This window comes from Triticum aestivum, chromosome 4D (genome assembly GCF_018294505.1).
Source record: "Triticum aestivum cultivar Chinese Spring chromosome 4D, IWGSC CS RefSeq v2.1, whole genome shotgun sequence".
NCBI lineage: Eukaryota > Viridiplantae > Streptophyta > Magnoliopsida > Poales > Poaceae > Triticum > Triticum aestivum.
In genome coordinates, this window is record NC_057805.1 from 287,436,858 (window position 1) to 287,451,658 (window position 14,801).

Below are 14,801 nucleotides of genomic sequence, written 5' to 3' on the forward strand. Positions count from 1 at the left end.
GGTACCTTTGCTTATAGACGTATGCCTTTTGTCTTATGCAATGCACCTGCTACCTTTGAAAGAGAATATTCTCTGAGTTTTGTGAAAAGATTGTTGAGGTTTTCAAGGATGATTTCTCCGTTTACGAAACTTCTTTTGATGATTCCTTAAGCAACCTTGATCGAGTTTTGCAGAGATGTGAAGAAACTAACCTCGTCTTGAATTGGGAGAAGTGCCACTTTATGGCTAATGAAGGTATTGTCTTGGGGCATAAAATTTCTGAAAGAGGTATTGAAGTTGATAAAGCTAAAGTAGATGATATTGAAAAGATGTCGTGTCCTAAAGATATCAAAGGTATAAGAAGGTTCCTTGGTCATCCTGGTTTCTATAGGAGGTTTATTAAAGACGTCTCTAGAAATTCTAGGCCTCTCACCAATTTCTTGCAAAAAGATGTCCCTTTTGTTTTTTATGATGATTGTGTAGAAGCATTTGAAATACTTAAGAAAGCCTTTATTTCTGCTCCTATTGTTCAGCCACCTGATTGGAACTTACCCTTTGAAATTATGTGTGATGCTAGTGATTATGCTGTTGGTGCTGTTCTAGGACAAAGAGTTGATAAGAAATTAAATGTTATTCAGTATGCTAGTAAAACTCTAGACAGTGCCCAGAGAAATTATGCTACTACTGAAAAAGAGTTTTAGCACTTGTATTTGCTTGTGATAAGTTCAGACCTGATATTGTTGATTCTAAAGTAACTATTCACATGGATCATGCTGCTATTAAATATCTTATGGAAAAGAAAGATGCTAAATCTAGACTTATTAGATGGGTTCTCTTGCTACAAGAATTTGATTTGCATATTATTGATAGAAAGGGAGCTGAGAACCCCATTGCAGACAACTTGTGTAGATTAGAAAATGTTCTTGATGACCCACTACCTATTGATGATAGCTTTCCTGATGAGCAATTAAATGTCATAAATGCTTCTTGTAATACTCCATGGTATGCTGATTATGCTAATTAAATTGCTGCTAAATTTATACCGCCTAGTTTCACATACCAGCAAAAGAAAAAGTTTTTCTATGATTTAAGACATTACTTTTGGGATGATCCACACCTTTATAAAGAAGGAGTAGATGATGTTATTAGACATTGTGTACCTGAGCATGAACAGGAACATATCCGATGCAAGTGCCACTGTGAGTCTTACGGAGGACACCATGCTGGAGATAGAACCACACACTAGGTATTGCAATCAGGTTTCTACTGGCCCACTCTCTTTAAGGATGCTTGTAAGTTTGTCTTGTCATGTGATGAATGTCAAAGAATTGGTAATATTAGTAGACGTCAGGAAATGCCTATGAATTATTCACTTGTTATTGAACCATTTGATGTTTGGGGCTTTGATTATATGGGACCTTTTCCTTCCACTAATGGGTATACACATATTCTAGTTGCTGTTGATTACGTTACTAAGTGGGTATAGAAGCTATTCCAACTAGTAGTGCTGATCATAACACTTCTATTAAGATGCTTAAAGAAGTTATTTTTCTAAGGTTTGGAGTCCCTAGATATTTAATGACTGATGATGGTTCACATTTTATTCATGGTGCTTTTCCGTAAAATGCTTACTAAATATGATGTCAGCCATAGAATTGTATCTTCTTATCACCCTCAGTCTAGTGGTCAAGCAGAATTGAGCAATAGGGAGATTAAATTAATTTTTCAAAAGACTGTTAATAGATCTAGAAAGAATTGGTCTAAGAAACATGATGATGCTTTGTGGGCGTATATAACTGCTTATTAGAATCCTATGGGTATGTCTCCATATAAAATATGGAAAAGCATGTCATTTACCTCTTGAACTAGAACATAAGGCATATTGGGCTGTTAAAGAGCTCAACTATGATTTCAAGCTTGCCGGTAAGAAGAGGTTATTTGACATTAGCTCAGTTGATGAATGGAGAACCCAAGCCTATAAGAATGCCATGTTGTTTAAAGAAAAAGTTAAAATATGGCATGATAAACGGATTCAAAAGCGTGAGTTTACTGTAGGTGATCATGTTTTGCTATACAACTCTCGTTTCAGATTTTTTGCAGGAAAGCTTCCTCTAAATGGGAAGGCCCCTACATCATCGCGGAGGTCTATCGTTCCAGTGCCATAAAAATCAACAACGCCGTAGGCACAAATCCGAAGGTGGTAAATGGTCAAAGAATCAAACATTACATCTCAGGTAGTCCCATAAATATTGAGACAAATATAATTGACACCGTAACACCGGAGGAGTACATAAGAGACACTTTCCAGAACGTTTAAGACTTCAAAAAGGAATAGGTACGTGGTACAGTATGTAAACCGACTCCAAAATGTTTCCAATGATAATTTTTCTCTGTTTTGGAATATTTAAAAAACAGGAAAATTAAAAGTAGTCCGAAAGAGACACGAGGCGTGCACAAGGGTGGGAGGCACGCCCTACCTTCCTGGGTGTGCCCCCCGACCTTGTGGCCACCTCGTGTGCCCTTCAGACTCTGTTTTCTTGGACGACACTTATTATGGTCGGTAAAAATTCATTATATAATCTCCCAAAGGTTTTGACCACTGTACCATGACAATATCTCCTGTTTTTGTGTCGAACTGTGTTCTGCCAGAATTTTCAAGGACGGGAATCATGTCGGCCCCCTCCTCCAACCACGCGGGTGATGATGCTTGGCTAATGAAGATAGAGATGAAGAGACAAGAACTTGGGGAGATCAACAAGGGTGATAAGATTAAGAAGGCCGCGGAGGATCTAGTTCCGGCAGAAGAAGAAGAAGACATCCTTCAACCTTACTACAGTTATCTTACCTACTGAAATTGAAGCTTTCAAGATGATTGAAATAGTTCAGGTGCAAAACAAGTATTTAACTCGTGAAAATATTCTGTTGTAAGAGCATATCACCGCACTCAAGGGCATTATTCGTAAATTGGAGCACCTCCTTCGTTCAATGTTGGACGACAAGCATGCTTCATCAACAACTCCATCATGACCACCTTCCAAGAAAGAGATCTAAATACATGGGTATGGGCACTCCCCTTGGCAACCGCCAAGCTTGGGGGGCGTGCCCCGGTATCGTATCACCATCACACCTTTATCTTTATCGTTTTTCTTAGTTCAATCCTTTTTGGTTACATCTTGCTCTAGTAGAATAAAGTTTTTAGTATGATTTAGCTTTGAGTTTTGCTTCGATTTATCTCTCTCTCTCTCTATGTAATCGAGTCTGTGAGATATATAATAAATAGTAGTTTTGAGTTGAGGGTTTTGTTCTCTTGCTATGATCTTGAATGGAATTAAAAGAAAGAAATAATAAAAAGAAATAAAAAGATCATATATTGATCTTATGGAGAGTAATCACTGGTGCGCGTCGGTCCTAAACAACTGGCTTTTAACCCCTTTCCGCGACGTCATTTGGAACCGTCGCCAAGTGAGTGTGGGCGATAGGGGGGTCCTTCCCACACGACCCAGAAAACCATTGGGGATAGGGAGCCTTGTTGCATACAGTTGTCCCTATATAACCGTTTCCGATATCTCGAATATCCCAAATGCTTCATCCTTGCTACTCGTTTGTGCTCGCATTGCCATCGCAGTCGGAGTTTTGTGGTTCTGCCTAAAACCAGGCAGATTCCAGGCACGGGAGTTTTCCAGGCAGATTCTAGGCACGGGAGTTTTACGATGCCTGGCACATCACAAACAGTTCATGATTATAAACCATGTACGATCGGTAGACAATCACACACATTTAGTTTTCCTACACAAGTATCTCATGTATGCCTTTTAGCTTTTGCAATGCACTTGCTACCTTTCAAAGATGTATGACTGCTATATTCTCTGACTTTTGTGAAAAGATTGTTGAGGTTTTCATGGATGATTTCTCTGTTTACGGAACTTCTTTTGATGATTTCTTAAGCAACCTTGATCGAGTTTTGTAGAGATGTGAAGAAACTAACCTCGTCTTGAATTGGGAGAAGTGCCACTTTATGGTTAATGAAGGTATTATCTTGGGGCATAAAATATCTCAAAGAGGTTTTGAAGATTATAAAGCTAAAGTAGATGCTACTGAAGAGATGTCGTGTCCTAAAGTTATCAAAGATATAAGAAGTTTCCTTAGTCATGTTGATTTCTACCGGAGGTTTATTAAAGTCTAATCTAAAATTTCTAGGCCTCTCACAATCTCTTGCAAAACGATGTCCCTTTTGTTTTTGATGATGATTGTGTAGAAGCATTTGAAATACTTAAGAAAGCCTTGATTTCCGCTCCTATTGTTCAGCCACCTGATTGGAACTTACCCTTTGAAATTATGTGTGATGCTAGTGATTATGCTGTTGGTGCTGTTCTAGGACAAAGAGTTGATAAAAAGTTAAAATGTTATTCAGTATGCTAGTAAAACTCTAGACAATTCCCAGAGAAATTATGCTACTACTGAAAAAGAGTTTTAGCAGTTGTATTTGCTTGTGATAAGTTCAGACCTTATATTGTTGATTCTAAAGTAACTATTCACATGGATCATGCTGCTATTAAATATCTTATGGAAAAGAAAGATGCTAAACCTAGACTTATTAGATGGGTTCTCTTGCTACAAGAATTTGATTTGCATATTATTGATAGAAAGGGAGCTGAGAACCCCATTGCAGACAACTCGTGTAGGTTAGAAAATGTTCTTGATGACCCACTACCTATTGATGATAGCTTTCCTGATGAGAAATTAAATGTCATAAATGCTTCTCGTAATACTCCATGGTATGCTGATTATACTAATTACAATGTTGCTAAACATAGACCGCCTAGTTTCACATACCAGCAAAAGAAAAAGTTTTTCTATGATTTAAGACATTACTTTTGGGACAATCCACACCTTTATAAAGAAGGAGTAGATGGTGTTATTAGACGTTGTGTACCTGAGCATGAACAGGAACAGATCCTACACAAGTGCCACTCCATGTCTTACGGAGGACACCATGCTGGAGATAGAACTGCACACGTTTCCTCTCTGTGAACCATCTTGGATTATGGTGTATATCGCAAACGTTTGTGTTTTACCAACCGTGTGTGCCGTAATGACCTGCACAACGTAATTTTGACCTAATTTAATTGCTACTATTTAAAATTGTACCTAATTTAAACTTGAAAGTAGGCTATAGCTTTATTCATATCCATCAGGTTCAAACAACCAATGCATTATTCGATTCACAGGTACATATGTTTAAGAATTACATAAGCACCAAATAAAGAATGATGTTCGAGGGTTCTATACTTGTACTATTACAGATGGTAAAGAAAGAGGCGACAGACATTCCAATTGCTGAACAAGGTGAAGTGGAATGGCCCTATTGTGCTCTCCTGGATGCAGAAGGCATGCAGGACTCTAGTCCAACCCCTTGTGATGGCTGGCCGCCAATCATGTAGTTTGAGAGGTAATCTTGAGTAAACTACTTCAGGATCCACTGCAAAAGAAAAAAAATTCAGATATTGTCGTCTAACACAACTCATTACGGGCAGTAAAAAGAAGGCTACAGGGTTCTTACTTACCATCCTGCAGTTCACTATTGTCTTGCATAAAGTGTAGACAAATAGTTCGATTGATATCTTTCGACCCATTTTAATAACAATCTTTATTAGTTTCCTCACTTGATGTTGGTTCATGAATATCTCATTGCCTCATACGCAGAAATGGCCGAAGTGTGGATCTTTGGCAATGATATATGTACCTAAAAGCACCAAGTTAATATTAGAAGCGCGACAACACTGCATCCATCCCATTATATAAGATTTTATTACATGTATATCTAGACATCATCAGAACATTAAGGTAACACTCTTCCTTGTTGATATGTAGCCTGGGATTGCATATTTAGTCATTCAGTACAATGCACGTTGCTAAACAACAATGGAAAAATGAAAAGGCATGTTAACTGCAATATCCTTAACAGCAACCAAATATCGTAATTCATAGTGGTATTGTTGAAACTTTTATTGATGAAATTGAACTGCACGGCAAATAGTTGCACATATAGAGCATCACATTGTGAAGAACTGGAATAAACAAGTCATAAGGACATCTCTAGGCGATCCTTAAAAAGTTAAAGGACCAAAAACCTTAGTGGATATATATATACTCCAGCAATTTTTGCCTTTTCTAGTCAATCCCCTAAACTTAAGGTTGCAAACTTCAATTTGATCAAGTTCAAAGCAGGTTCAACCAAAAGTAGCATGCATTCAAACCTAAACATAGATAGTTTTGCATAACCGAACATAAAACATAAATTTAAACTAAGCTAAACTACTTTCGGTCAAAGTAGAGGTCGAGCCAATCCTTCCTCGTCATGTACGGTGTGCCGCGATCCGGGACCGGGCCAGTACCGTCGTCGGGGTCATTGCGGAAGGCACTCCTCCACTCATCGACGTCGATCTCCTCGTCCTCGGGGCCCACCTCAATGCCTGCCGCCGTCGCCGCCGCCGTCGACGTCGTCATTAGAGGAGAACGCAATAACCTCGCCGCCCTCTGCGCCGCCGTCCTCGCCGGCTTCGACCTCGTCATCCGAGGAGAGTGCGATAATCTCACCGCCCTCCGCACCGGCAAAGATTGCCCGCTCCGCCTCCACGAGCTCCGGGTGCTGCCGGCGGAGCTCTTGCATGTAGGCCTCGTCGGCGGCCTCGGCCTCAAGGCGCTCCCACGCCTCGCGGTCCTCTCGCGCCATTGCCGAGCTCACCACCCCTGGCTCCGGCGGAACGAGGTGGACCGGATGTGTGCCGAAGGGGAAATTGAGCCTAGCCGCCGCGCCGTGGTAGCGGACCGGCCAGCGGTCGTACTCCATGGCCGCGAGCTCGGCCGTGTGGAAGCTACCGAGCCACCGGCGGGTGTGGGTCTCTCGATCTGTAATCTCGGTGACCCACATCCCCCACCGCCGCTGCCGGACCCTTAGGTAGGACTTCATCGGCTGCCGGGTCCGAGGGAGGAGGGGAAAGTCCTCGAACCGGCATAGGGGCGCGGCGGCGGGCGGATTAGGGGACCGACGACGGCGGATCGGGCCCGCGGAGGACGATGGGGACACCTCGGCAGCCACCTCGCCGGCGTCGGGCGAAAAGGCCGCGATAAACCTCTTTTTGGCCATTGGCTCCTCAAGCTCCGCGACACACGGGCAGAGGTTGAGGATGGAGGCACAGGCGATGGCGGCGACCTACCAATGGTTTCAAGGGTTGTGTGTGTCTGTGTGAGCGGAGGTTTTGGGGTGTTTGTGGAGGGGGGGGCAAGGTTATGTTTGAGGAAATACTGCGGCAACTGAAAATTTTACTAGGCGAGAGTAACAAGGCGGGGCTACTGAAAATTTAGATCAAGGGCGAGCAGATATTTTTGAGATTGCGAGGGATGCAGAGGTGGGAGTAAAGTGCCGGGGCTACTGAAAATTTGAATCAAGGGACTAAAGCAGAGCGGGAGTAACAGACATCTCACACGGTCCGCACATACTAATCGTGTGCTATCAAACATTAAAACCTTCCAGGCGATAGATATTTTCCAGATTGGGAGGGATGCAGATGCGGGAGTTTTTGGGGAGTGAGCTAATGTGCTTGACACGCCGGCTGTGGACTGTAGCCGACGCACCTTCTCGCGTAAGCCATAGGCATACTATAAACCGACGGTGCTCCAAGATATTTTGGACTACATCTCACATGGTTGGTGATAATAAACTGTGTGGGATCTACTTGATTTGAATTGCAAAATGGGGTCACAGCGGCAATGGACGCTGTTTGAATTGCTAGACCTTTTATCTGCAGTGAACATTCAACTATATCTGTGTCATAAAAGAATTGGAATTATTCAGGGTTCGTTTGCACATTTTATACAATAAACTGGTTTTCTAGCCATTTCATGTGCACAATTCAAAATTAAACTACATGCACATGCTTCAGTGCATACAAATTGGTTGAAAAATCAAATCTATGTCCTTCAGTGCATGCATAGGTCCCATGCAAGAAATGGGAATGAATTTTTCGGGGTTCGTTTGTCCTTTTTTATACATTAACTGGGTTTTCTAGGCATTTTGTGTGCATAATTCAAATTTGAACTACAAGCACATGCTCCAATGCACCAAAGTTGGTTGAAAAATCACATGTGTGTCCTTGGGTGAACTTCTAGGTCCCATGCAAGAGATGGGAATGAATTTCAAACACCAGGGCACTGTTGATTGCAGGCAAAACGTTGAGATGCCTGGTTTTTAAATTCTAGTAAATCCAAAACTCTTTTGAAATTCATGAAACTTGGCATGCTATCATGGAGCGGCATCAACATGCCGTGGTGAAATTTTTGTCCCATTTGGGGCAGGTTTGGGTATAAGCTTCTCACAAACCAGAGCTTCTCACAACAAGCATGATGGTTTCGATAGGGAACGTCCCACCTTTGGGGACGAAACGATATACATTGCCTCTTATTGCTTTCAAATTTTTTCTAGTGTCAACATAGAACAACAGGAGTGTTGTGTTTAATCTTGGAATTTTTTGGGGTTTGTTTGGACATTTTTATGCATTAACTGAGTTTTCAATGCATTTTTGTGCATAATTCAAATTTAAACTACAAGCACATGCTCCAATGCACTAAAGTTGGTTGAAAAATCACATGTGTGTCCTTGGGTGAATTTCTAGGTCCCATGCAAGAAACGGGAATGAATTTCAAACACCAGGGCACCGTTGATTGCCGGCAAAACATTGAGATGCCTGGTTTTTAAATTCTAGTAAATCCAAAACTCGTTTGAAATTCATGAAACTTGGCATGCTATCGTTGAGCGGCATAAACATGCCACGGTAAAAGAATTGTCCCATTTGGGACAGGTTTGGGTATATGCTTCTCACAAACCAGAGCTTCTCACAACAAGCCTAATGGTTTCGGTAGGGAACGTACGTCCCACCTTTGGGGACGAAACGATATCCATTGCCTCTTTTTGCTTTCAAAAAATTTCTCGTGTCAACATAGAACAACATGAGTGTTGTGTAACTTTTTGGTAATTTTCGGCGTTCGTTTGGACATTTTTATGCATTAACTGAGTTTTCTAGGAATTTTATGTGCATAATTCAAATTTGAACTACATGCACATGCTCCAGTGCATATAAATTGGTTGAAAAATCACATGTGTGTCCTTGGGTGTGCTTAGGTTCCATGCATGAGAAGGGAATGGATTTCAAGCACAAGGGCACTGTTGATTGCTGGCAAAACATTGAGATACCTGGTTTTTAAATTCTGCTAAATCCAAAACTCGTCTGAAATTCATGAAACTCGGCATGCTATCATGGAGCGGCATCAACATGTCGTGGTGAAAATTTTGTCCCATTTGGGACAAGATTGGGTATATGCTTCTCACAAACCAGAGCTTCTCACAACAAGCATGATGGTTTCGATAGGGAACGTACCACCTTTGGGGACGGGACGATATCAGTTGCCTCTTATTGCTTTCAAAAAATTTCTAGTGTCAACATAGAACAACAGGGGTGTTGTGTTTAATCTTGGAATTTTTCAGGGTTCGTTTAGCCTTTTTTATACACTAACTGGGTTTTCTATGCATTTTATGTGCATATTTCAAATTTGAACTACAAGCACATGCTCAAGTGCATATAAATTGGTTGAAAATTCACATGTGTGTCCTTGGGCGCATCCTTAGGTCCCATGCAAGAGACCGGAATGAATTTCAAACACCAGGGCACTGTTGATTGCTGGCAAAACATTGAGATACCTGGTTTTTAAATTCTGGTAAATCCAAAACTCGTCTGAAATTCATGAAACTTGGCATGCTATCATGGAGCGGCATCAACATGCCGTGGTGAAAATTTTGTCCCATTTGGGACAGGTTTGGGTATAAGCTTCTCACAAACCAAAGCTTCTCACAACAAGCATGATGGTTCCGATTGGGAACGTCCACCTTTGGGGATGGGACGATATCCGTTGCCTCTTATTGCTTTCAAATAATTTCTAGTGTCAAAATAGAACAACGGGAGTGTTGAGTTTGATGTTGGAATTTTTTGGGGTTCGTTTGGCCTTTTTTATACATTCACTGGGTTTCCTAGGCATTTTATGTGCATATTTCAAATTTGAACTACAAGCACATGCTCCAATGCACCAAAGTTGGTTGAAAAATCACATGTGTGTCCAAGGGTGAATTTCTAGGTCCCATGCACGAGATTGGAATGAAGTTCAAACACCAGGGCACTGTTGATTGCCGGCAAAACGTTGAGATGCCTGGTTTTTAAATTCTAGTAAATCCAAAACTCGTCTGAAATCCATGAAACTTGGCATGCTATCATGGAATGGCACCCAACATGCTGTGGCATTTTTCGTGTCCATTTCGAGAGAAGGCGCACTTGAATAATGACAGCCAACAAAGGCATTTTGAAAAAATAGCTGCCACTTTAATATCTCAAACGTTTGTAGAATTCAAACCGTGTGCGTTGTGTTAACCAGTCACGTGGAGCCGTGTGTCTTGGTTTTAATGGCTGTAGGAGGTGACGTGTGGACAGCTGCTCGACCTTGATTGAACGGGAGGCGTGCAAGCGTAGTCCGGTGCACAGGCTGACCAAGAGGTGTGCAAGCTGTCCTCTAATGCGCAGGCTCACCGGGTAGCGTGCGAGCTGTACACTGTGCAGGCTCACTAGGAAGCGAGCCCTTTGACTTCCATGGCCGCCCGCCTTCCTCTACATTAATGGCGCCCGAGCCGCTGTTTAATACGGGCGGCCTTACTGTTCTCCTCCCATTCCCCTCCCTCCCGCAGACCTCCACCAACGCCATGGCGCAGGACGATCATCTGCCACTAGTCTTCAAGTTTGGTGAAGTCGACTCAGAGCCAGAGGAGATAGAAAATAAGGGGGAATGGGGCCTCATGGACATGGCCTAGAACGAGCTGGCCGCGGCGGTTGCTGCCCCCACTCCCATCCCAGCTCCCATCCCCGTGCCCGCGCCAGCGACCATCCCCGTAGCATTGACGGGCTGGTTGCCGAGCACTATCGAAAAGCTGGAAGCTGCGGGCGTCAGTGAGGTCTCCGCGGACCGGCACGAGCTCGTGTACATGCTAGTGCCAGCACCCCTGCATGTGCCCGTGCGCGCCCCTCCACCCACCGTGGCGCCGGCCCCCGTGCATTTGGCTGCACGCGCCGTGCCCGTCCCTGTGCCCATGCGCGCGCCCCCCTCAGCGGCATGGGACGCTGCCGTCGACCGCTACCTCTCAGCGGCGCCAGTTGTCGTCCTCCCGCGCCCCTCCCGTCGATCGCGCGACGACATGATGTTTGATTTACAAGTGAAGAACATTTTGTGCTGCCTTGAAGACTTGAACAACGGCGTCCCGAAGGACGACAACGACAACGACGGCGCGGCATGGCTCCTCCTCCGCGGCCGGAAATAGTTTTTTTGGGGTTTAATACTATATCTCGCATTCTCGATCATATGAATATAAATTTGAAGTGTGACTGAATGAAAGATATGGTTTGAACGAACTTGCGTTTTTCTCTCTTAATGTACAGACTTATCAAACGATTTTCTTTTGAAAAAACGTCAATGGTTTTTAAATATAAAACACTCATCGCAAACGTTTTAGTTAGAACACACGGATGCAAATCGACAGCTTCCCCAGGAAGCCAAGGGAAAATGTGCCAAGCAGGATTTCTGCATCCCTTCAACGCAAACGGTTGTTTTGCATGACCCGTGTGCAACCACATACAAACAATTGGGTAAGATTTCCATATCTGTCATTTTGGGTATGTTGCCATTTGTCAAACTGGAAAGATTGACATTTGTTTATCTAGTAACATTGCCTTTTGTCAACCTTGTAACACTGCGATTTGTCAAAATATGCAGCTAAAAATCACTAGCACTATCTAATTTTTGCAACTAAAATCACTAGCACTCTTCATATGGACACCACTAGCAGGCGTGAGTTGATGGACACATATGCAAATGTACCATTGATTACATACAACAAGTCATCAGCCCACAACGACAACAAGGATACAAGTTGGATTATAGATCATTTCCAACAAAACATTCTAGTAAAGTTTTTCTCACACAACAAATAACAAAGTGATGAAATGAACTTAAGCTCAACCACTCGTCAACGTTGGAAATGCTTGCTTTGAACCAGAAGTGATTCTCTGGGAAGGGCCAGCTACTGGCAATCTCGAGACCAACGCAGGACTGATCATCCGGGCTGAAGCAGCCTATGTCAGGACCCATATTGGGATGGTAGGGAAGCTTCGCAATGTCCGAGGTATAGATACAGTTGGTTCTCATAAATGGTAGTAACGTTGTGTCACTAGCAGCTGGATCGCCTTCCACCATCATTGGATAGTTTTGTGCAAGGAAGAGCGAGTTTCCTCCAAGACTTTCAATACTGAACCAGGGAGAAGGTGTTGGCCTAGTACACTAGTACCCATCCCGAATACCCTGCAATGGATGTTGGAATAGGTCTGGAGAGTGCGACCATGCGAGACAACACCTGCTTCCTTAGTAACATCAGTAGTGCCCTGTATATAGATAAGAAGAGGTGATCCATCGGAATAAGTTGCCAGGCGCCACTGAGTATATGGGTCCTGCTCGTCCTCATGCTCGTGATCATCAGCATCGTCATCTCCTCCTTGGTTATAAATTTTTTCAAGTATAGGTTGTAGAATGTTCACAGGACCTTGGAAACACAAGAAGGTTAATTAATTAGTAAAGGGAAACTAGCTAACCCGCATGCATGTGGATGAAACAATTATAATTATGGTGGAAGAAAAACGTACCGAAAGAATGATGATTCCATGCAAAAACAGTGCCACGAGTGGTGGCAGCAAACACAAGACCCTCGTATTGAATTGCATCACAGTACTCATCCGTGTACAAAAATTAAGTTTTGAGCAATATCCATCGTGGCGTGGAAGTAAGGAAGGCAACAAGCTTGTCGAAGATAGCAACAACTTCATAGTTCATGTAATCCCAAGAGCGGTTGGGAACTCGACAAATTGCTATCTTCTGTAGACGACAGTCACCATGATCGTATTTGAACTCACGTAGAATACCGGTGTACTCAACCTCTGGGCAGTTGTCTGAGATTTTTGGAAGTGGAACCCGGTGATGAGTGTACACATTCACAAGTTCCCACTCGTAGTTGTACCCAATATAAACAACACAATCTCCATTTGCGCCTGCCCAAGCCTTGCCCTCAAGCGATGGCATCTTAACATCATACGTATCATTATCAAGTGGCATCAACTTGCACAAGGCGAGGCTTCCCTCGTCCCTGCGCCAGTCAGCAGGGTCACGGCGAAGAAGATAGGGGAGATCAAACCGCTCCTGGACCCTTGGGTTCCTTGTATTGATGTTATTAGTTGAGTCGAGAATGGTCTTGAACGAACCTACCATTATAGCCGAGGTGATGACGTCGCACCGGTCAATGAGTTCCTCCACCACGTCATCTTTCAGATCGGGGCAAGAATAATGGGGTCGTTTCCGGCCTGTTCCCTGCATGGAGAAGATGATTGTACAATGGCAGAAGGAAGGGTGAAGGAAAATGAAGAGAGGAAGAGCATGCGACAGCAGTTCCAAATCAAGAGGGAAAGGCGAAGAGGCGGTGGACGGTTGCCACGGTACACGAAGAGGCGCCTGGGGAGCGAACGGTTGCCACAGAGCACACACTGATGATAAGAGCTGAGTGAACCGCATGTGTATATCGCACACACCTTGCTCTGGCTGACCATTTCTTTTGTGTTTCCTAATCACAAACAGTTCATCCGAGTGAACCGTATGTTGTATATAGCACACACCTTCATCTGGATGCCCGTTTCTTTTGTGTTGCCTAATCAAAAACAGTTCATCCGAGTGAACCGTATGTTGTGTATCGCACACGCCTTCATCTGGCTGCCCATTTCTTTTTTCCTCCTCATCGCAAATAGTTAATTGAACTGAACCGTATGCCCTTCATCGCACACGCAACTAAAACCTGAACCATGTTTGATGCATCCATCATCGCAAACATTTTATACATTTCTGACTTTTTTCATACACCACCGTTTGTGATTATTGCGTCGCACACAGGTTCTCGAAGGGTCTCTGATCATAGTGTCGCGTTAGCAGCATCCTGCAGTAGTGAATGACTTCACATATAAAGAGTATGATGAATAAAAGTTGTTGAAGATTTGACAAACATAGTTTTGGTCATTGTTGCAATTAATAGGAAGTAATAAAGAAAGAGAGGCTACACATATAAATATACTATCTTGGACATCTTTTGTAATTGTGAGCACTCATTAAAGTATGACATGCTAAAAGGTTGATGTTGGAGAAGGAAGACAACATAATGTGTTATGTTTCCTTATATCCGAATAGAAGTTATATTGTCATGGATCATCCAACATGTCGAGCTTGCCTTTCCCTCTCATGCTAGCCAAATTCTTTGCACCAAGTAGAGATACTACTGGTGCTTCCAAACATCCCTAAACCTAGTTTTGCCATGAGAGTCCACCATACCTACCTATGGATTGAGTAAGATCCTTCAAGTAAGTTGTCATAGGTGCAAGCAAGAAAAATTGCTCTTTAAATATGTATGATCTATTAGTGCGAAGGAAATAAGCTTTAAACAACCCTGTGATATGGAAGAAATAAAAGTGACAGACTGCATAATAAAGATCTTTATCACATGCGGCAATATAAAGTGACGTTCTTTTGCATTAAGATTTTGTGCATCCAACCATAAAAGCGCATGACAACCTCGGCTTCCGTCTACAAAGTGCCTATCATTTACTTTTTATCTCCTACCCTCCTACAAGAGTCATGGTGAT